This window comes from Ambystoma mexicanum, chromosome 7p (assembly GCF_040938575.1).
Source record: "Ambystoma mexicanum isolate Mex_15411 chromosome 7p, UKY_AmexF1_1, whole genome shotgun sequence".
Taxonomy (NCBI): domain Eukaryota; kingdom Metazoa; phylum Chordata; class Amphibia; order Caudata; family Ambystomatidae; genus Ambystoma; species Ambystoma mexicanum.
Window position 1 is genome coordinate 45,120,550 of NC_090939.1, and position 23,725 is coordinate 45,144,274.

The following is a 23,725-nucleotide window of genomic DNA, read 5'->3' on the forward strand; positions in this document are numbered from 1 at the left end:
TAGGACTGCCCGAAGCAGGGTTTGGAACCTTCACCTATTGCCGTTAATCAGAAAGGTCCTTACGTTGAAATGTTAGTGGGGAATAGGAAACATCAGTTTTTGATAGACACTGGAGCACAGAAGTGCTCCATTGATCATTCCTGGGTTCCAAACATTCCACTGTCAGGGCAAACAAATGTTTCTGTAGGGTTTTCTGGCATACCAATTGCTTGCCCAGTTTCTTCGCCGGTGTCTGTTTCTTTGGGTCCCTTCACGGACCATTATCCCTTCCTCCTGACTTCGAACTGTGGAGAGAATTTGCTGGGGTTAAATTTGTTGAAGAAATTGAATGCAGTAATTCATTGTTCCTCTGACGGAGTGCGACTGATGGTTTCACCACAGCAACTTCCCAATTGTCAGTTTCTGACCCGACCATTGCCTCCTGAGTTTAGCGTTGTTCCGGAATGTTTGTGGGCGGTTGACAACAATGATGTCGGTGTGCTACAGATCGAACCTGTTAAAATAGTTTTGAAACATGGAGTTAAACTACCACACATTCCGCAATATAAAATATCAGTTGAGGGCGAGCATGCTTTGAAGTGCATTGTCTCCGATTTCGTGCATCGAGGAGTGATTGAAGAGATTGCAGGTAGTTTATGTAACAGCCCGATTTTGCCTGTATACAAGAAAGGCGACAATACAATCCCATACCGTTTTATAATTGATCTACGTGCTATTAACAAAGTTGTCGCCCCACAATTTCCAATTGTGCCTGATGTAACAACAATACTAACAATGATCCCTGCTACAGCTACGCACTTTAGTGTTGTGGATCTAAAGAATGCTTTCTTTAGTATTCCTATACACAAGGAGAGTAGATATTTGTTCACGTTCACCTTGGGGGGACTTTCATTCACATTTACTCGTGCGCCTCAAGGTATAATGAAAGTCCAAGCATTTATAGTAGGGCTTTGAAAGAGCAGCTTGATACCCTCGAATTGCCACCTACTTGTACATTGCTTCAGTATGTCGATGACTTACTTTTAGCTGCAGATTCTGAAAGTGCTTGTAAAGAAGGCACTGTATTGTTGCTTATTCATCTAGCCGAAAACGGTCATAAAGCTTCGCTCAAGAAATTTCAATATTGTTGTCAGGAGGTCGCTTATTTAGGCTACCTCCTGTCAAAGGAGGGGAGAAGATTGACACCTGAAAGAATAAAACACATTTCTGGCATGTCTGTTCCAAATACACAGAAGGAAGTCAGAGCCTTAATAGGTATGGCTTCTTACTGTAGGTTGTGGATCCCGAACTTCTCACTAGTGATAAAACCGATGTTGGCTTTGACAAAGAAGGGCATTTCTTTGCCGCTGCTATGGAAATCGGAACATCAACGATCATTTGAGCTTCTCAAAACTGCGTTATGCTCTGCACCGGTTCTGGGTACTCCAAATTATGACAAGGCCTTTGTGTTGTTTGTGCATGAATGTGATGGATGTGCTTTGGCTGTGTTAACACAGGAACACGGAGGGAAGAATAGGCTGTGCGGCTACTGCTCTTCCGCCCTTGATCCTGTTGCATGCGCTTTGCCAAGATATTTGCGAGCTGTCGCTGCTGCTGCCGCGTCTGTAAAACAGAGTGAAGGAATGGTCCTAGGCCATGATTTAATTTTGATGGTACCTCACTCTGTAGATGTTCTATTGAATAAAACCCAAACGCAACACCTCACCTCTGCACGGCTGACGAGGTACAAATTAATTCTGTTTGCCCCTCACATTCAAATTAAGAGGTGTTGTGTTCTTAATCCGGCTGAACTCCTACCTTTCCCGCAAAATACTGTTTGCGGTGACGAAGAATCACATGACTGCCTGTATACTACTGAACAGGAAACAAAGGGCAGGATAGATCTTATAGATACTCCTTTGGGCAATGCGGAAGGGGAGCTGTTTTGTGATGGCTCCTGCTTCAAACTCCCCGATGGTACATCTACAGCTGCCTACGCAGTTACTACATTGAGTACGGTTGTTGAAACTAAGAGAATTCCGCATAACTCCGCGCAGGCCGCAGAGATTATAGCGTTGACCCGAGCTTGTGAACTCTCTGAAGGGCATACAGTAAACATATATACTGATAGCCAGTACGCCTTTGGGGTGGCTTACAACTTTGGGAGGCTCTGGTCGGAAAGAGGGTTCCTAACCTCACATGGTACCAAGATTCAGCATGGTCCCCTGATAGTGCAATTGCTCTCGGCACTCTCACTCCCTAGTCAGTTAGCGATCATGAAATGTGCAGCAGATCGTATGGTCATAGATGATGTGGGAAAGGGGAACAATTTTGCTGACCAGATAGCCAGGCAAACGGCCACAGACCTTAGCGCAGACATGTACGCTCTAAGGGAAACAAAAGGTGCCTATGTAATGGATGAGGGTATCGGGTCTGTGCGAGATATCCAAACTGATGCCACAATAGAAGAATCTAAAAAGTGGGCCGAAGGAATGGGGAAACTAGATGACGATGGGTGTTAGGTGGATACATCTGAAGGGAAATGGTTGCTCCCTGATTCATATGTGCTGGCGATGGTTACGATGGCACACGGTCCTACGCATGTGTGTGCTCAGCAGATCACGAAAATGTTAGAACAAGTCTGGGTGAATGATAACATTTTGAAGATTGCACAGCGACATGTTCAGAATTGTATGATTTGCTTACAGCACAATGTGGGGAAGGGGACAGTAACTCCAAGGGGTAGCTTTGGGCCCCCTTCTGTTCCCTTCAAGGTCATCCACTTTGATTTTATTGAGATGGAACGGTGTAATAATCTAAAATATGTTCTTGTGATTATTTGTGCTTTTAGTAAATTGGTTGAGGCTTTCCCCGTTAAGGATGCCACTGCCATGACCACTGCAAAGACTATGGTAAAAGAATTCTTTCCACGGTTTGGGCTGCCAAGGGTAATTTGTTCGGACAACGGTCCCCATTTTGTTGCAGCAGTAATTTTGCAGATATGCACAGCGTTACACATTGAAAAGCGATTTCACTCAGGTAGGCATCCTCAAAGTGCTGGGTTGGTAGAGAGACATAACGGTATCCTAAAGAATAATCTTGCCAAAACATGTGCCGGCACCAAACTGAAATGGCCAGATTCCTTACCTATTGTATTTTTAGCCATGCGTACCACACCTCAAACTAAGACTGGGCTCTCTCCATTTGAGGTAGTGATGGGGAGACCTGCTAACATTTGGGGCCTTCCGAAGCCCAAAACCCTGAGGGAGGTCGAAAATGTATTGCTTGTAGACTACTGTTACCAGTTGACTAAAAATCTGTATCTCATTTACCATCAGGTCCAATCAGCTTTACCTGTATGGTTTACGGGCCCAGGACACAATATTCAGCCTGGAAGTTGGGTCCTAGTGAAGGCCTACGAAAGGTCTTCCTGTCTCGCGCCTCGCTGGCGGGGACCCTACCAGGTGCTGTTGGTCACCCAGAGAGCAGTGCGGGAGGCTGGAAAGAAGCATTGGATCCACGCAACGCATGTCAAGAAACTTCCTCACCCGACCCCACACGTTACAGAAGAAGCAGAACCCCTCGCTGATGCTACAATCTCTGATCCTGGAGTAGCAAAAAGCGCTGTGAGTGTGTCGGAGAATTTCTCTGAGCCCGTGGAGCTTGGGGAACAGTCCATTTTGTCTCCGCACTCTTTGAAAAGGTCACTTCCGGAAAACACTGTTTCAAGTTCTGCGACTTCCGTCGCCTCCGATACGTTGCTTCCCTCAGGAAGTGACGTTACCCTATTTCCGGATCAAACAGTACTTGGTACCACCAGATACAACCTTCCACGAAGAAAATAGAACTACGGCACAGGTTTTTCCTGTGCATCTGGAAAGAAGAAGTTATTGAAAGTTTTCTCTTGTAAAAGAAAGTTCTTTTTGAACAAAAGGAAAAAAGGGATTCTGCTGGCTAGGTGTGGGGAAGGACTAAGAAGTCGCGTGACCGTAGTGTCGCCAGCAATGAACATTGGGGTCGTCGATTGAGAAACTACGATGCCTGCCACCTCCACCGCTGCTGCTCGCATTGGACTTGTAAATAAGGGGGTGACCAACTCGGACAATGAACAATGTGCCTGGGCCCCGAAAACATATTGCTGTGTTGTGTTAATAGTAATTGGAATTTGTATAATTACTGCTGTGGGACTTTGGCACTTTGAAGAAATGTACCCTCTAAAACCTCCACTGCCAATTGAAATTGTACCTACTGCTTTGACTCCCTCTGTACACCTTCATACTCTGTCACCTAGAGACTCCCAGCATAGATGAAAGTACCATCATAACACTTTAATGATAATAATGAATTCAACGCATGCCATTTTTAATAAGAGTAATTGCTGGATTTGCACCCATTTACCACAACATGGGAACAAGGGGCTAGGATGTTATATTCACCCTTTACCTTTAACGACTGCTTGCTATGCCTCTCTTAGAGCACTATTCTTTGGCCGTTGGAATGATAGCATCTCAGGGAACTTTGATGGAACTAATTTAAATGATTTTGAAAAACATGAATTGACTCCCCTGGGATGCTCACTTTTTGCAAATAGAAGTAAACCTAATGTTGCTTCTATTAGGCCATCTGATAAACTATTTCTTCCTTTTCAAACTCTAATTTCCTTTAAAATGTCCCCGATACGCAATAAGGACGCTGTGCCTCCTTCCTACTCTATTAATCATAGCCCCGATTCAGTCCCCTTTTGTGTACAAAGAAATGGCACTCGGGCAATGGGAAACTTTGAGGGTTGCGTGAACATTGTAAATTTGACCGGGGAGAACAGGCCTTTGTATGTAGGGGGGCCTGTCTATTTTGTTTGCGGTAGTTCAGCATTTCCCTGGTTTCCCAAGGATTGGCAGGAACCTGTTATTTAGGAATCCTGTTACCTGTGGTATTCATAGCTAGTACATTGGAAGTTTCTAAGGCTCGCCCACGGCGGGACGAGAACGGAGATACCCCTGGGCAAGTATTGGGAGATATAGCAAAATCAGTTGTGCCATTTTGGGGACAGATAGCAAATTCTGAAAATATTAGGGGGCTAGCAAGGGTACTGGAGAGAACCATCAATCGGACCACGGATAGACTCTACAATATGACACTAGAACAGAAAGCAATAAGATTGGTAGCACTCCAAAATCGGATGGCATTAGATGTCATCCTGGCAGAACGTGGCGGAGTATGTAAATTTGTGGGGTCCGCTTGCTGTGTTTTCGTACCAGATTCCTCACCGACAATTTTCAAAGCAATACAGAACTTGCACATCCTTAGTTCTGAAGTGCATGTTCTTGTGGGAGATTGGAATATTAGCGCTTGATTCTGGGATTCTCTACGATCCTGGGGCTGGAAGGTGCTTTCTGTTATACTGGTTATTTTGGGAATCCTGCTATTCCTTTGTTGCTGTTTCCAATGTCTACCTAGTATATGTGCAATGCTAGGGGGATGTTGTGCTCAGGCAGTGAGCACAATAGGACACAAAATGTATGCCCCAGATACAGCATCTAAAGAGTTTGTGTTACAAGAGGTTCTGATGAACGACCTAATGGCTATAGATATTACAGATAATGATTCAGATGTATGGACGACAATGTATGGAGTTATTTACAAAGATATTAGAAATGATATTAGCACTTGGCATAGGCCAAAAGGAGGGTTTGTCGGAATTGAAACAATATTATGCCTCCTATCGTAACGATTGTATGTGTATTGGCCTACGCCAAGTTGTCTAAACATCATATGCGAACAAACTCCACGGCAAGGTCTTGACCTTAGAGAAAGTAATGTAAGTCGCCATCTTCGATTAAGCCGCCATTTTAGGTTCTCTTGTTATATGGAAGTCACCCTGAACATCAAAATGGAGGCCGAATGACATTCTGAGTAAGATTCTGGCCGTTGTGACCTCCGTACACATGGATAATTAATATGCCTGCAGGCCACTTGTCGGGGTCGCGAACAGAGACCTTGTCCTACCGTTGACCTATATGTAAATGTACAACTATATCAGTAAAACTAATTGAAATGCATATATTACAGGATTGACATGGCAAGGAACCCATAGGCCCGGCTCATAGAATGGTTAACCCGCAAGAGGGTTGGCCTAGGGCTGGACAAATTGTATAAAAGGCTCAAGTATTCCAATGTGTGCTCTCGCACTAACGCATCGAACCCTCGTTGAAGTTCGTTACGTTACTTTGAGAGCCGAATAGCTATCCGTTTGTCAATTGACTTGGTAACTGTTGTAGCTTTTAAATAAAGCACTTCTATGTTCTTTGTAACCTGTGTTGGTGTGTTTATTTCTGGACTTCCCGGCCTCATATTATTTTTCTGATTCCACACACAGACTCTTTCCCCTTTTCGTAGCTTTGGCTTCACTACTGGGACGAGGGAGATCACTTTGGGTGCAGCTTTTGGCTGGTCCCACTCCCTTACTGGGTCTCCTGTGTTGCCTGTTACTTGAGTTTGTAGAGGGGCACGTCACAGGCTCTTCGAGGGGTAGTGGATCACTGTGCTAGTCTCCGTGACTGCTTTCTTTGCTCTTGCATCCTGCAGAGACTCCGCAGGCCATTCTGCAGCTCAACAGTGTCGGTGCAATTCTTGGACCGCCCGGTCCACCTCCATGAAGTCGCGCCACCGTTTTCCAACTTCAGTCTTCCTGGTATGCCCTCGCTCAGTCAGGCTGCAGGGGACTCACTCAGTTTAGCCCTGGTGTCCTCAGTGGTATTGATGCGTCCACAGCATTTTGTCTTTTTGCCCATTTAAAATCTCACGGGCTCTCCAGGCTTAACACCTGGTGCTTCTCATTTCAGGAAGTCTTCATCCTTCCTAGTAGCCTCCTCGTCTCAGTACTTAGTGGGTGAGCACTCGATATGCTTCCTTAAGTGCCTGGACTTTTATTTATTTTACTGGGCGCAGCTTCTGGGTAAATATAGGTTGAAGAATTACAATACATAACAGCAGTGCTTTCTTTCATATGGGCTGATAATACTTTGAGGAGCTCTTAAAATCTCAGGGGTGAGAGGGTAAGGGGGTTCCTGAACGGAAAGGGAGAGAGTCCCTATCCTCAGAATGGGAGTCTCTCCTTGTGAGGTCCTCCTCCTAGGGGGATTATTTGGTAGTGTCCTCATCTCTCTAGCCTCACAGGGAAGCGCTCCCCTCGGGGAAGAAGTGACGAGATCCCGTGAATCATCACACATAACAGTGGAAAGAGCGATGACATTGGTGCTTTACTGACTTAGGTGGCCTGCCAATTTCAAAACTTTTGGCCGTGATCAAGTAGGAAAGAGAACATCCAGTTTGGGCCATGCCTGATATCCCTATCCACTTCCCCAATTGGTTGATGAAAATCATGCAAGACTGGCATTGTGGTTTAATCATCATCAAGGCCATGAGTAATTCCTCCACGCTATTGTTTACGGCAGTCTACGTGCACCTCATGTGTCTGATCCCAGATTGATGGCAGTGATTGTCAATAAAGATTGAAGTTGCTGTTTCCCTTTCACCTCCATAAATTTGCTTCACAAAGTTATCTTGTTTTTCGGACATACTTGTGTTTTGCAGATTCTGTTCGATTCACTATACATTTTTTGAGGGGCGCATCGTGTCTTTTCATGAATTGGGCACTCAGGACAGACAGATGGAAGTATTTAGCAATTCTACAATGACCGGTCCATAGGCCTCAGTATTTTCTTTTTAGACCGCTTCAGGGCGGGGCTTAACAAGGAAGTTCGATGATCTGATAATTCCTGCTGCCTACAGGACTTACTGTGGTTTAATGGAAAGGGGCAGGTCAATAATGCCTTTGGTAGACGATGGACTACGGGAGCCAGTGGGGGTTTTCCTCAGGTTTCTCCTGGTCACGTTCTTTGGAGGTTTAATGGAAATATGGGTGGGAGGCATGGGACAAACTGCCAGTGACCTTTCCACGTTTTTACAAAATGAAAATGTGGAAAGGGTTGAGCTGTTCACATCTAGTGTAAAATTGCCAGTATTATGAATGCCAAGTCAAGCATGGGCCCTGCTTTATGTGCCGTTTTTACGGTGACCACGGAAAATGATGACTTCTATTTTTTATTTCGAGCCCCATATATGTGGGGGATGGGTACAGTATATAATGAATGTAGGGGAAGTAGGCAGGGCTACGCGGGTCTCAGCCCGAATATGTCTGGAGTGAAAAGGGTGTTGAAATAAAAATAAAAAGTCGGTGGCAGAGCTGACCTGATAAGGGAAAGACCACCAAGGGGAGGTTGTCAGCAGCAGAACATGGTCATGTTGATGAGTTCTTTTAGGAAAGCCCCTCTGTTATGTTATGTTATGTACCTGTTTATAACGCGCCGGTAGCCCGCAGGCATCAGGGCGTGGGGAAAACCCAGAGTGATCTAATACGTATGTTTTATATTTGACGGAAACTCAGAGATGTAGTGGTTATCATTGGAACAGGTAAGTTTTCAGCAATTTCCTGAACCACTGGTAATTCACTTCCAGCCGTAATGCTATTGGCAGTTTGTTCCAGCATTGTGCTGCCTTGACTGGAAAGGATTTTCCACGCCCATGCACACAATTTGCTCTCCGGATATTCAGATTGGCCTTATCAGCTGATCTAAGGCATCTTTGAGGAGTATACAAGGAGAATTGTTTCTTAAAATAACTCAGAGCCTCTCCTTACAAGCATCTATGGATTATGGTCATGGCCTTAAAATGTACTCTCTCCTCCACCCTTAACCAGTGTAAGGCTCTTCTCCCCGTTGTTACATGCTCCCTTTTTTTGATACACTGAATAAGCCGAAAAGTGTCATTTTCCATTACTTGGCACTTTTGTATATCCCTCTTCATGGCTCCTACCAGTAGGGCATTGCCATAGACAAGACGCGACAATATGATGGTTCTTGCTATGATAGCTGCATTAACTTCATTAATGAATAGTCTTATGGCTAACTTTTTAAAGGGAAGACACATTGCTTGTCTTTTGATCAATGCTCACCAGGTTGTGCTAAAGGGAGAGAGGACATGGGCGTCACCGGGGCGAAACACTGGGGGTGAAGGCATTGCTGACACTGAATAACCCTGCTGGGAACCCACACTTCTGCATACACAATAGGGGCGGTAATTGCAGCACAACAGTATGTGCAACAGGGGAAGGGATATGGGCCACAGTTAGTCATAACAGAGGGGGTAGGAAAGGGCACAACCACTGACCAACCCTACTAAAAACTCACCCTTCAGCATACACCTCTCAAATTCTGAACCAAACACAACCATACATCTACAGCACAACAAAAGAAACACACTTTGCTACACCACAACAATGAAACATCCCAAACATAGCCTCCCCCAACAGCACATGGCGGCTAACAACTGAAAAACACACCTACACCCAGCGAACAGTGTCAACCGAACGGAAGCTGCCAACAGCAGATCACAGCTCTCTTGCTCTTTCTCCCGCTCAGTCCTACTAACTTACCCTCCCCCCGCCCTTGTGTTACAGATCCACCAGAACATCAATAAACCATGCAGGTGGCAGCAGTGTGCGGTAAAATAACCTTTAACGTAACATAACACAACGTAGCATGATCTACAATCACACTTTCATGACACATATGTGTGCTTCAATATGCAATTCTGGGTACACACAAGGCAATACCACCAAACACAGCCCACCCCCTTCTATACTGCACCTTCTGATGACAGCACCTTGAGGGTCATTTCTCTGCTCCACCTTGCCTCTTGCGGGAAAGAAATGGTTCAAACCTAAAACCTGCTCTCGGGTTGTATATCCTTGGCCACCAACATTGGATATCTTCTGGGCAAGACATGAGCTGTAGCTTGAATATAGGAAATGAAGGTAAAATACTCTGCAAAACAGTATCTCTTGTTTCCATGAAGACCTTTGGATATATAACCTGTCAAGGTTCTTGCAAATTACAGTGGCTAGTTGAATGTATACAAGGGGTACATGAATATCTTCCATTTCCTTCATGGTGTGGGTGCGGGTTTCTAATGTGCATCAACGTTGGATCTGGTTGGATCGGAAAGGTTAGCAAGACATTGGCCCAGTGCTTCCATGGAGAAATTGATCAAGGAGTCTCAGTGGTCAACGTCTTAAACTAAGTAACAGATGGGAAGTCTCCCAGGGACCCTTGCAACAAGACCTTCTGCAGGTGGTCCCACATGATGTCAATCAAACATCTGAAGAAATACTGGCAAAAAGGCACCATAACCACCCACATCTGGATCTGAGTTTAGCACTACGGAAAAGCAGCCCCTGTTATGTGCAAACCTCATACAGTGAGTAATGAAACTATGTAGACAAAAGAAAATTGAACATAAAACGCAGGCCCCCCTGAGAACTGCCAGGTGGCTAGTCAGTGAGACGCTCAAATTAACATTTTCCCTTTTGAGTTTTGGGCTGTCAAAATTAGGCTACAAGCCATTGTGTTGAAATGATGCAACTGTTCTATCACCTAGACTAGATTTGGCCGGCATTTTAGCTTGTTGTGATATGGGTGCACTGGTTCCTGTGCTCTCAGCAGAAAGGCACAGCCATTGTCTGAAGCCAACCTGTCCATTCTGATTGGCATGGAAACAGGATAAGAGGACCCACAGGAAAGGATTGCAGTGAGGGTAAAATAAGGTCAAGAGATAACTTGGAGTCCAAGGCTAGGAGTTGAGTGCAAAGAGAGGGCCTCACTCTGTGGGAATGCAGAGCAGTGATGCATCGTTGTCCAATCCCCAGACGCTTAATGATAGATACTGACCAGTGACGGAAGGAGGACAGCAAACACCCTCACCCATACTGAAAGAGGCGCAATCATAACTGCAGCCTGGCACTGCCATCCTACACCAGGAACACAACATGGCAGATACAGGCCAAAGCTACCACTCAGGACATCCCTGGTCTACGATGCAGCCCCCAATGACACCACACTAATTCCGGCATCGATGATCACTAGCCGTGACCTCCCAAACTGAGTTCCACGCTGCCCACACAGCCCCTGAAAATGGAAAGGATCTCAGGATCTCGAATGGCCACACTTACTCAACATGCCCTGGAGGACTCGCTGGGCCTTTTCATACAGTGTCCCAACTACAATGGGCTTCACTATACTTTTAAACAAGAAATCTTTCATGAAGTTCCAGGCTGTACCCTGTTTTCTTCCTTAGCCGCCTGAACACACGGGACATCCTGGAACATAGGTTTCCCGGCACGGTGAGCTACCAAAATCAATTTCCGCGCATTATCTTTTAAAAGATGAGCTTGTGTGAACTAAAACATACATGAGACAATTCCACAAGTCCGCGTGTAGACGATTGTTAGCGAGATGTTCTTTTACCCTCTCTGTCCTGAGGCTCCCTGCACTACTGCTGGACTTACTGGGATTTTTCCATTGACTCAGAAAGTGAGTCATTTTTATTTTTATCTAACTCACCGCCTGCATTTATCTTTGTTCTGGGGACACTGGACCCTTCTTCAAAGGTTCCACTGAGGGGAGGTCTCTCCCCCTAGTGTTGGCTCTCATGCTTTCCTATGTCTGTACCACCCACCTCATGTGGTGTGCTACCAGGGACCCATAAGGTCCCCTTTGCAGTCTTGTTCTGAGTTCTCCAGTAGGTCCGTAGACCCCCAGTGCAGGAGTGTCCAACTCCCTTTTATGATGTTTGTATTTTACTGGTTGCAGCACAAGGCATGATATAGCATTTATATCGCGCCTGTACACAAGTCTTTCTAGGCGCCACAAGAACAAGGGAAGGAAGACACTGAGAAGACAAGACAAGCAATTCTACTAGGCCTTGTGTCATTCGGACCATGCAAGTACAACACCAAGAAGTGCAAGGGGAAGGGGAAAGTGCGAGGGAGAGGGGAAGTGCGAAGAGGATAACTGGCTCTGAGTAAGTGCTAGGAGGCAAGGGGCTGTAGGGTATTACAGCTTACAACCCCTAAGTATGCGGTAGGCCAAGAGGCAGTGCAGGAAGGCTGACCAAGGTGGAGCCTGGTTCCCAGTGAGACTCTGAGGGTTCCAGACAACCAGTCGGCACAGCAGACAGGTAAGTTAGCATGGAAGCGAGAGAGAAAAGGCAGAGGCAAAGGGGAAGGTCTTGAGCTGCTTCCGGAACTTCAGGTGCTCCAGCTAAAGTTTGAGAGGAGCAGGGAGGCCATTCCAGATGGAGACACCTGCAGAAGAGAGAGATCTACCCCTTACTCTCAGTCTAGAGAAGCATCTGATCCTCAGAGAGTTGGATGTACCAGAGCAAAGGGCTCTAAAAAGAAGGTATTTTGGCAGAGAGAGTTGGATATAGTGCAGGCCCAGGCCCCAGAAAGCCTTCTGGACGATGCAGAGGGTCTTGAACTTAATCCTTGCAGCCACTGGGGGCCAGTGGAGAGATTTCAGTGCTGGAGAGATGCGGTCACTGGGCTTGAGGCCAAGGATAAGTCTCGCAGTCCTGTTCTGGATTAGTTGCAGAGGGTGGAGAGTAGAGACAGGCAGATTTAGAAAGAGACTGTTGCAGTAGTACAACCTGGAGAGACCCGGGGATCTGGAGACAGTGGGCTTCTGGGGGAAAGAGAGAAAAAGTAGAATACCTCTGAGGAAGTGCAGCTGGGGGTGTGCCTTTTGGGCAAGGCCCGTGATGTGAGGAGAGGAAAGAGAGGAGACGAAGATGACACCAAGGTTTTTTGCCTCACAGGAAGTTAAAGGTAGAAGGACCAAGGAGGGCGGCCAGAGTGAGAGAGGGCAAACCGGGAGCAGGTGTCCCAATGAGAAGGATCTGCATCTTACTGGCATTAAGGCAGAGATCATTGGTGACACACCAATCGTGGATCGCGGATGGACAGTCAGGAATGAGCCTAGGTTCTCACAAAGTCAATTGATCAGGGTGGCATGATTGGCTGTGTTGAAAGCAGAAGAAATGTCAAGGAGTATGAGTACAGAGGGAGAGCAGGGATCAAGATTAGAGAGCAGATCTTCATGGGTGTTCAGGAGAGCAGTTTCTGTGCCTCTGGCTGCCCTGAAGCCAAACTGAGGTAATGGAGACAACCAACAGATTTGGTGTGGAGAGTAAGGTGGGGGATGGCCAGCTTTTCCAGGAATTTGCCAAGGAACGGAGTGATAGAGATCGGGAGATAGTTTCCCAGAAAGGTAGGATCGGCAGAAGACTTTTTAGGGAGGGGGTGCACAAGGGAGTGCTCGAGGAGAGAGGGGAAAGATCCATTGGCGAAAGAGTGATTGCAGAAAATGGCCAAGGCTGGAGCCAAGGTGGAAATGTGGTCCTTGATAGTTCTGGAAGAGCAGGGAAGTGCCTGTTTGGACGATACCTTCATGGATCTGACTTATATCTAGAAAGATCATCAGGTGTTTTCAGAGTGAAGGAGGAATAAGGAAGAGGAGAGGGAAAGGCAGCCCGATGGGTCCTGGGAGATGTAGAGGAGGAGGAACGTGGGGACAGGGTGTCCTGAGTTTTTGTGATGAAATGAGAGGCCAGCACTGTTCAGAGGGCCTGGGAAGGAACAGGAGAGGTGGAGACTGCAATAGGATTGGCCCACTCCTTGAAGATTATAAAGAGTTTGGGCGTGTTGTTAGATGCCACAGAGACACAGGCTTGTATATGGACCCTCTTCTTGGAGAGGACAGAGTCTGTATTGCCTTTGGTGCAGGTGGCAGGCAAGTTTGTCAGATGATGCACCCGGAACCCTCCACTTTCTCTCAGCCACCCTGCACTTTTCGTTTCAGGGTGGCAAGGGCGTACTCATAGCAAGAGTTGCACTTGGAGGTAGGCCTCAGACGGATTCTCATGACAGGGGCAATAATGTCCAGAGTGTTGGAGATAGAAAGATCTAGGTTAGAGAGGACTGTGGCGGAGCATGAGTCGGCCACAGGAGTAGGAGGAGCAGATAAAGTTGAGGCAAAGGCTTCCACTGACACTCGCTTCATGGGCTGAATGACTGAGAAGGAAGGTGACCTTTCTGGGGTAGGCTTTGTCTGCTGGACAAGAAATTTCAGGTGGGAGGAGAGCAGAAAGTGGTCAGTCCAAGAGAGAAGAGTGGTGAGAGGGTTAGAGAGAGGGATGTCTGAGGAAATGAGAACATCTAAGGTTTGTCCGGCGGAATGTGTCAGACCAACAGGTAGGATGGAAAGAGAGAGAGAGTCGCAAAGCTTGCGGAAGAGCCTTGAAGAGGGATTAGAGACATCCAGGTGGTGTTGAGGTCTCTGAGGAGGAGAAGCTGAGTGGTAGAGGCAAGGAGAGAAGAGGAGAGGTCAGCTCATTCAGATAGGAAGAGGGTGACCTGGCTAGGTGGCCTATAGATGGTGGCCACAGTCAAAGAGAGGCCAGGTAGATAGAGAGCTTGCAGACCAGGCATTCAAAGGAGGACTAGACCTGTGTAGGAATGACAGAAGTAGGGACCCACTCCGGAAAGATCATGGTTCTGGGCTCAGAGAGGATCTTGTAGCCCTCAGGGAGGAGAGTGTCAAAACTCATGACAGAGCTCGCCATGAACCATGTCTCGGTGAGAGCGAGGATATCCAGGTCAAGGTCTTAGAGGAGGTGGCAGATGTCAGAGGAGTGTTTGACAGCAGAGTGAGAGTTAAGAGTAGCGAAGTGGAGCGCCTTGCCACATTTGAAAGACTTCTGGGGTGAGTTACAGGAGTGCGAAACACCTAGCAGAGGTGGTTGAGGGGCCCGAGAATGGGCAGGGGCAGTAGTTAGAGGTGGCAAAGGGGCCAATGAGGAGAAGACGGTAGGTGCCAGATAGGTAGCAGAGGAACCAGAGAAGTGTTAGAAGCGGAGAAAGAGAAGGGAGAAAGTTGATAAGTCATGGGAAATGCCTATCAAAAAAGGAGGAGATTGGGCTGAGAGTCCTGGACCGAGACGGTACCATTTAGATAGAGATTGTGATGGTTTTGGATGAAGTGAAGGAAGCCAAGAAGTCCTCCCACTGGGTGCCACCATTAATGGGAGAGGGGGAAAAAGGAGGGAGAACAGAGACCATATGAGGGGTCCATTGGTCTGGAGAGGGAAACACAAAGAGGATGTCAGAGTGAGTCTGTCTGGAGGAAGCGCTGATGTAGGCATCAGCGATAGGGAGGCCTGGGTTGGAGACCAGGATATCTCTCTTGAACTTTTTCCATCCAGACCTAGTGAGAGGCATAGCATTGGAGATAGAGCAGCAGTTTGAGATGATGAGAGAGCTTGAGAGCACGATAGAGAGTGCGGGAGGAAGAAGCACAGCCCACAGCCGAGCACCACAGGAAGCACCAGAATGGGAGCGTTCACACAGGAGGAGGAACACAGGAGAGAACATACAGGCAACACGTCACAGGGGAACAAAGGAGCAGTGTGGTCGGAAGACAGGGGAGACAGTGCACTGTAAAGATGCCTAGATTCGACTTTCCAAAAAAAGAGGGAAAAGGCCTAGGCTCAACACGGACAACGAAGCAAAAAGCCTAGATTCGACTTTCCTAAAAAGAGGAGAAAAGGCAGAGTTTCAACAACAGACAGCAATGCAAAAGAGTGGTGCAAAGAGAAAAAGATTTATTAGAGGGGTGGGTCTTTCTAGTGTGGTGCAGTGATTGCTGCCCCCACGACCCTCCACACTTACATTAGCAGTAGTAGCAGGTTGACGGCTGCAGGCTTCTTGCTTCCCCGGCTGACACCGGCAGATTCCATCTGGACCTGCTTCCATCTTCCATGCAGTGCTGTAGGGACACTGTGTCCCCCCCTCTTTCTTCTAAGTAGCATGCCTGCTACTTTCCAGGCAGCCTCTGAACAGACTGGTGGCAGTCATTACTTTTTAAACTATTTTCTGGATGCATTATCCTGTGCTGCCTTTTTAGCCATAGTAATCCACTAAAAGGGACTGTATGCTCAGAATGGTTTATTGTCATACTTGCCAGTGGAGGGGGAGGGGCTCCTTTTTCATGCACCTTGATGGGCTTGTGGCAAGAAGCCCGCAAAGGCTCTCCATTGTGTGTGTGCTGGCAGGGTGTGGGGAGGAGGGCTGACTGCCCCCAATCCACTTCTATCCATGGTCTTGGATGTTGCTGTGCAGATTCTGGGAGGCTGACTGTCCACTATTGTCACCCCGCTCAACGTTTGAATGTTGCAAAATGCCCTTATTGGAGGGAAGGGGGGACCCTGGCCCATTTTCTGGATATAAGGAGATAAGCAGAACCCAGGAACCAAGTCAACTACTGGAGCTGAAGAGATCCTAAGAAGACGCCGACCGAGGGACAGCAGCGGATTGATGCAGATACCATCGTCTTAGGCATTATAATTCTGTTGCGCACCTCGATTTAAGCAACCTCTTTGAGGTGCCATTCTCCCTAAGACTGGTGGTACTGATCAGTCACGTGCCTGCCCAAGGTGCATCGCCACTTTTCAGTTTTATGAGTACACATCCTTGCATTTCCTCTGCAAGGGCCGGAACCAGCTATTCATCATTGCAAGGATTTCCGGGCGGCCAAATGGCTGGAGCTCTTTGCGGGCATCCTTGCTCTGCTGGGACTCTGGAAATTGGCTGTCCTGCGCTCAGCCAGCAGACGAGCCTGCAGGAAGACCAAAGTTCAACCGCTGAGTCGCTGCGTCGCTGAGTCGCTGAGTCGCTGAGTGCCTCCCTGACTCTGCCCCAGGCAGGTGCAAGAAATTCCTCCATGCGGGTCTTTCCTTCATATTGGAAATGAATCGAGTCCCTGTACACTGCAGAAAAAACTAAAGATGGCCAGTGGTGAGCGCCCTCGAACCTGCAATCTGACACTCCTGCACAATGACCACAATGGTGAGAATTGTTTTCCTCAGTTATCTGCATTCATCTGGGACCCTTTCTACATTTGTAGGGACTCACAGGGCAGTCTGATGGTGTGGCGAGGCCCGAGGCAAAACATTTGGTGAGGCCCCCTTATGATTTTTAGCACTGGGCCAGTGGCGGCACTGCTCCACACAGGAGACGCGAGAAATCGCGAGAAATCGCCCATTGAGTTTACGTGCGGAGAAACCCAAATATGCTTTATTACTACAACTGCAAATCAACTACAGCAAAGTTAGATTTCTCTCCTGAAGGAACGTTTATGCCAGGTTAACGTTTGCAATATATGCACAAATTTGCAATATATGCACAAATATATATGTAGGATGGCATGACGGCATGTGGTGTGTGATGCCAGCATTAAGAAGCGCTCTGTCCCTGTGCGCGCATTACAACACACATCATACACAGTGACAGACAGAAGATGTATAGTGGAGCCTGGTGATTTTTTTTAACTGAAGAGGCTTAAATGTGTGTGCCAATTATGCAGGATTGACAGAGCAAAGTGGGGAGCCCAATCCAAACAACGGGTGCTTGAGAGCGTTTCGCACTCCCAAGAAAATGTTTGAAACATTGGGTTAAAATGGTGCATTTTACAGCACTTTCTTTGCAAAATTGGGTAGAAAGCCATTCAGTTTGCAATTGGTTTTGTATGGTTGCACATGGAAACAGCCAATAGTTGCAAGTCACCAACCGTGCCCAGGAACATTTTCATGCTGCCTTTGCCCACAACATATGCCAGTATAACAATATATTCATGCTGGCTGTTCCCACGTATGTGCTTGCAGGCCGCACTAATATGTGCCATTATTGCCTTATAAGGACTCCCACCCAGTAAAAATGTCATGCAATAGATGGTATAACCAGGCTGGCAGTGCACCATAAGTGTTGTACTGGCTCCACTGGCCTACATTCAATGGTTCTACGTTATTTTGCTGCAGGATTCTTCGTCGCAGGATTTTTCATCGCCGTTTTTTTATCGAACAAAACTCATCGTTTTTTGTTTTTTTTAAATTATTCCCTTTCGCCCACAAATATTTATTTAATTTTTAAACCCATCCCCCAAAAAAAAAAAACCGATGATTTTTTTTCGATAAAAAAACAGCGATGAAAAGTCCCGCGACAAAAAATCCCGCGGCAAAAGAACTGTCTACGCATTCAATGTGGTCCAGTTTAGCCACTTAGTAAAACTTATGTTTGCTTTACCCTTGCTGCATAGTCCTGTGCATCAAGGATAAAGCAAAACAAGCATTAGCAATGCTAACAGTTTGGGCTTTCGTGTAGGCATGGGCAAGTCACTGTTATACTGGTATTAACTGGCTGTTGATGGTAGCAGGTGCGAAATGGTTTGAGTACCTGTGCCTCTAATAGCAGTGCCTGGCAAATGCCTAATACCGATGCACAAGCCAAAACTGCTGGGTTTGCCAATATGTGTTTTTAACAGGACAACAGTGAAGGACACACATACTGTTTTTGAATCGAGTGGGTGACGGCATACCTGGTGAAGATATTTTTATTACACCATTGGCGTTACAACAATATAAAGTCATTACCTCTCAGACGCTTCCTTTGAGAAAAAAGACTTGCAGGCACTTTGAGTGCAAAGTGTGATGGTAAGGCTTGATTCAAGAGTTCCCATGAGAAGGTATTTTGGGTTGGGGGGGTCGGGAACTGGGTGGGAATTGCCCTAGGCATTTGCATGGGCATGGGCCATTAATGGGTGGGCAAATAACCAAACCACACCTACAAGCTTTGCGTCCTGCCTCATATGCCTTTTCACTCTACGGATATTCAATGCTCTCATTGGGCGTGATCTTCCCGAATACAGGATCCAGCAGAAAATATCTCCCCCCAATCTCAGAGCTTGCTCTAGAGAGCTGGTAAAGCTGTGTGCATTATACATTTATTTTAGAATGCTTTGGTGCATTCGTTTTTTAAACTATGTCGGGCAAGGATATGAACTGTGGTCTCTAGGTTCAGAAGTGAGACATTGTGCCACAAGACCACTTGAAGGTCTGAGCAGGATCCCTGTGAAATTCCTTGTCAATGTTGCACTGTACTGGAAATAATGATGTGCGTTTTAAGGGGTGCAGATTTTGTACTTTGCTGACATTATGAGAAATTAGGCTATTTTTCAGGTGTTCATGATAAATATGATGAGGGGCTAAGAGGCAAATGTTCTGGGGGGTGACTAAAATACCTGCCCTACACGCTCCCAATCAGGGACACCGTAAGGGCCTTTCAACCTTTTCAAATGAAAGGGCTTTGTGGGGGCCCCCAGCAACTAGAATACAAAGAAATCCAAATTATGGAAAACTGCGTCCCCTGCACACTTTCTAAGAAGCAATAAGCCTAAATGAGTTTATCAACAATATTTGATACATAATTAGTGTCTCTTATGACTTAAATATTCATAATTCAAATAAGAAAAAATTCATCAAGTAATGCAGTGACTCCTTTTCCTTAGAGAAAATTGTCTTCCCCTTTTTCTTAATTTTTTCGGTTGGCCCAACGCATTTCGAGATTCATATACTCTTCATCAGGGGCATAGGTTTCAACATTAATTTCACAAACATCTCTAAGGAACAAAAAATTCATCAGATATATACTAATATAGTTAGCTATTTAGTAGCAATAAAATAATTTTCAACACAATTCTAAACAAAAAGCTTTCTGTTTATAATCACAAGAATACACCTAATGGTGCTTAGGTAAAAGTATTTTTATAAAGCCAGTAACCTATTTGATTTACATTTTCATTTTGTCACAGTGTGGCTGCAGGATGACAAATTCCACAATTCACCCCACCCTTTCTAGGTTTAGTCAGAAAAAGGAGCTTAATCTGTACATGCACAGCAATGCTATGAGCTAGTTGTGTATGTAGCAAACCTAACTATTGTATTAGAGAGATTATGTAACAAAAGAGAACTCACCCTTGTAAGGGTTTGAAGAAGACATTTTGAAAAGGGAGGGATAACATCCCAAAAGTTTCAATGTCCAAGAAACATGGTTTCCATCATGTTTCCAAAAGGGGTCAAGCTCGTTCCAGTCTCCTAAAAGGGGAACGAGAGTATAAGTAAAGGATAACCAGGTGTATATGGGCAAAAAAATGGATGCCCATAGAGAAAGACTTACTTGGTAAGAGATGTGGACGTAATCTGCAACGGAGATGCGGCCAGGAAGCACAGCTTTCTGACCGCATCTTCCGCGGCTAAGTTTATATATGTAAATGGGGTCGTATGACGTCACTCGCGCATGCACGAGCAGCGTTCAAGGGAATGACGTCACTCACGCACGCGAGAGCGACGTAGAGGCTGTGGTGGGTATTGAGCGTACTGAATACACTGACCTATTCTGGACAGATATTCCAAAGACAGACATCTTGAGCTCAGTGAAAGAAATAACAAAGTAAAACTGGGTAAAGGCACCAGCCAGTTAATGCACGCGCGGGTGACGTTCACAATGGTGACGTCATTCGCACGCGCGCATTGAATCAAGTGAAAAAATATAATGGGGGTGTGAAAAACATACTGTATGAGTTATTAAAAGCAAAGGAATCCATGTTAAACTTGAGTAAAAGCAGCACGCTGACTAGCTGGTCAGAAATGATGATGTGATACGGAGCGAACTAAATAGGAGCGCAAAGGTTACTAAGATAAGAAAATGGGATGTAGATGGGAGGTATAAAATCGTAGTTACAAACGGACAGCTAGTAAAAGTGGTGGAAACCCACCTTATGAGTGGGTTGACGACTAAGTCATACAGATTGTCTGAGTCACTCTCCCCTCCACCTTGAACTCTGTTATTTCACTTCATGAACACACATTGTTCAACTTTCATTGAATCATTACTGAAAATTGGTGTGCAAGTGTACTCTTGTGTTTTGGCCCCCAGCAACTACCCCATATTGCCAGTCAGCAGTCTTGTAACACAGCAATATATTATTTTTCTGTTTTCGTTCTGGGGCTTAAAATGTGCTGCATTTCCTGGAGCCCTTCCAGCTGTCATGTCCTATGCGATTCACAGACGTGTTACCACCTCATTGCCTCCTAACACTGGATACTACACATCAGCCACTTGCTGTCAAAGAAGGGTTTACGGCTCTACAGTGGGCTTTAGTGTTTAAGCTCCTTGCTGGATGGCCTTCTCGCGATAATCAGTGGCTTATCTTTGTCATAATTGAAATGTATGCACCCAAGAGATGCCTCAGATTGTTTTTGCTCTAAGCAGGGGGCCTCAACAATCACGTTGAAATGGGCCCCAATGCATCTTCAGCCGGGCCTGCCACCTGTCCTCCCCACTCTGGACCAGCCCCCTTCCCCTGTGCTGCCACAGTAAAATTTCCACCACTGTCTGTACTCCAATGTAATAGTTGTGGCTTATTGGTGGTACTTTGTGCCACCTAACAGCCCAAACTAAAAATAATATGATGCCCTCACCCCTGCATTCATCCAGCACTAAATTTAGGGGTGAGGGTTGGCACACACACTCAAATACAACACTTTTACACATGTATTCATCCACCAGTCACACAACTCCTTGCATGCACGTACACATAAAACCAAACACAGCATTGACACAAACATGAACAGCTTCATACATATGCACATTCATACACGTATAGATGCACATTTAAGGTAAATACACATATATTCATTAAATTTAAAATAAAAAACACTTACCTTACCTCCATGCACCCTTTAGAAGTGCCTGAGCAGCCCCGGTAGGACCAGTTGTCCCTCCCTTCACTCCAAGACATAGAAACGCTGCCTGACAGGAGAGAAGTGCCTCTCCTGTCAGTCAGTTTGGCCACGTTGCGGGTCTCTGCAATGTGAACATGCTAACTGAGACGAGAGGGGTCCTCTGTCATATTATTTTGCTGTTTGTTGCAGAACCAAACGGCTGTGCAACAAACCGCAATATCATTGCAGGGGCTGAGAGCAGGCAACACAGTCCCCTGTGTGCATAACGAATATGGGAGGAATGTGCTGCCTTCTATTCAGGGGAGTGCGATGCAAAGCCCCTCCCAAGCACGAGGCCTGGGTCAGTTAGCCCCTCCTGCACCCCCCTCGTGACGGCCCTGGGGACTCGGAGGGCCGGGATCCCTTATATTGCTTGAATCCTTCCACTTCCCATCAGGTTGGCATTGGGCACAAAGTCTTGCTTACCAGGAATATCCCAACACTTTGGTGTATGGGTCAATACTTCTGTGGGTCATTCTTGAGAACCCCAAAGGTGGTAGTTGCTTCTCCGTTTGCTGGATCTTGACTTAAGATCCGTAAATCTGCTTTTTGCATGTTGCATTTGCCCTGCAATAACTTCAGTACTTTACATGTTGTAGCTGGGTGAAGCCTCCTACTCACTTTCCCTCTCAGGAACCTTTGGGGACACCTAAAAGACTACCAGCGATTTGGCATAGGCTAGGGTTGGACTTCTGAAGTTTTAGTATATGGTGTTGGGTGCCTTATAATTATGAGGCCGATGTATGGCTAGGTGCTTAACATCTCTTCCCCTTACTTTGGGAAATGCATTTATTGTTTAGATAACTGCTTGTGATTCTAAAGTACTGTGTCACCAATAGTCGGATTCCTAACTGTGAGTCATATATAGGCACACAAATATTTGTACTCACCTTGAAATATTGAAAATGTGCATTAGTGTAGTATTGTAATGCATTGTTGTTGTTTTTATAGCTTACTGCGTGGGCCTTTTCCCTGTCAGTGCTGCTAGGTGTTAACTGTACTGCATAACAGTGCCCCCTTCCTCCTTAGTTCAGCCTTGCTGTTTGGTCAAAGCTACCCCAGAGAGCTGTTTTGCTAAGCTGGTGTTTTGATTAACATGGTGGTCTTTCCCATGTCCTTCCCCCGGTAGTAACTTTGAAACCCCTACTGGCAGTCATATTCCACTGAGTGAGAAGTTTGTTATTCTTATTGGAGAAGGCTGGGGAAATTTGTAAGCGATAGAAGCAGCGGCTATTAAGTTGCTCAAAGGTGGGAACCGCGACCAAGCACTGTCGTGATCTTGCAAAAGCACAGCATGGAGGAATGTCTTGGTTTTATGCAGCGCAAACTAGGGTCAGACAGGGACATAAAATTGGCTCAGGCACCAATGAAAAAGTGGGCCACAGTGGTAAATGCAAATTGGTTCCATTTATGACAGACTGCTTGAGTAGTACCCAAGGGAAAGCTTTTTAGTGAGACATTTTGCACATTGTGTATTTTTCAGTAACTCATGAAACTTGCCCAATATGGCCGAAACCCTGGACCACATAGACCAAAACAATGATGCACACTAGTATGTTGGGCCTGTGCTTCGGGCATTGCCCTGACCCTACAGGCCAGTCAAAGCCTGGCGCAAACGTTTGAAAGCTTGGAAGGAGCAAAGTTATGCACTGCGCAGCTGTTACGCTCCTGCTTTTAGCTCTTCCCAGGACATTTTACACAGGGCCTCATTCCGAGATTGGAGGTAGCCATGGCGCTATTTGCGCCATGGCTGCCTCCAATACCGGGTCCAGCACCAATCTGGTTCAATGGGGACTTACCGGTGCATTCCGACCCTGGAGGGACCGGTAATTCCACATTGAACCAACCATTCCCCACTCCCATTTGAGCCCCTATAGAGCTCAATGGGAAAGGGGCGGACGCTAATAACAGGCTTGCAAATATCAGGCCCGTTATTAGCGCCCTGGTTCCTTAGTGGGACCCATAAAGGATGTGTGGTAAGGGATGTGTGCTAAGGGACCTCGGAATTGGGCGGTAAGGGATTACCGGCACCGGTCTCCTTACCGGTGCCCGGTATCCCATACCGCCCAACTTGTAATGACCCCCACAGTCTGTCTACAACCATTCACGGCTCACTCTTGCAATGTTCATGCCGATGCTCTCTAGTTGACAGTCTTAGATGAGACAGCAAAGATTG

The 23,725-nt window shown here is 46.3% G+C and overlaps 1 protein-coding gene across 1 annotated transcript in view; it reads right to left on the reverse strand.

The window, feature by feature from the left end:
* LOC138525670 (kelch-like protein 9) overlaps positions 1-23,725 on the reverse strand; it is a 454,357-nt gene that overhangs the window by 281,723 nt on the left and 148,909 nt on the right. The window lies entirely within an intron of this gene.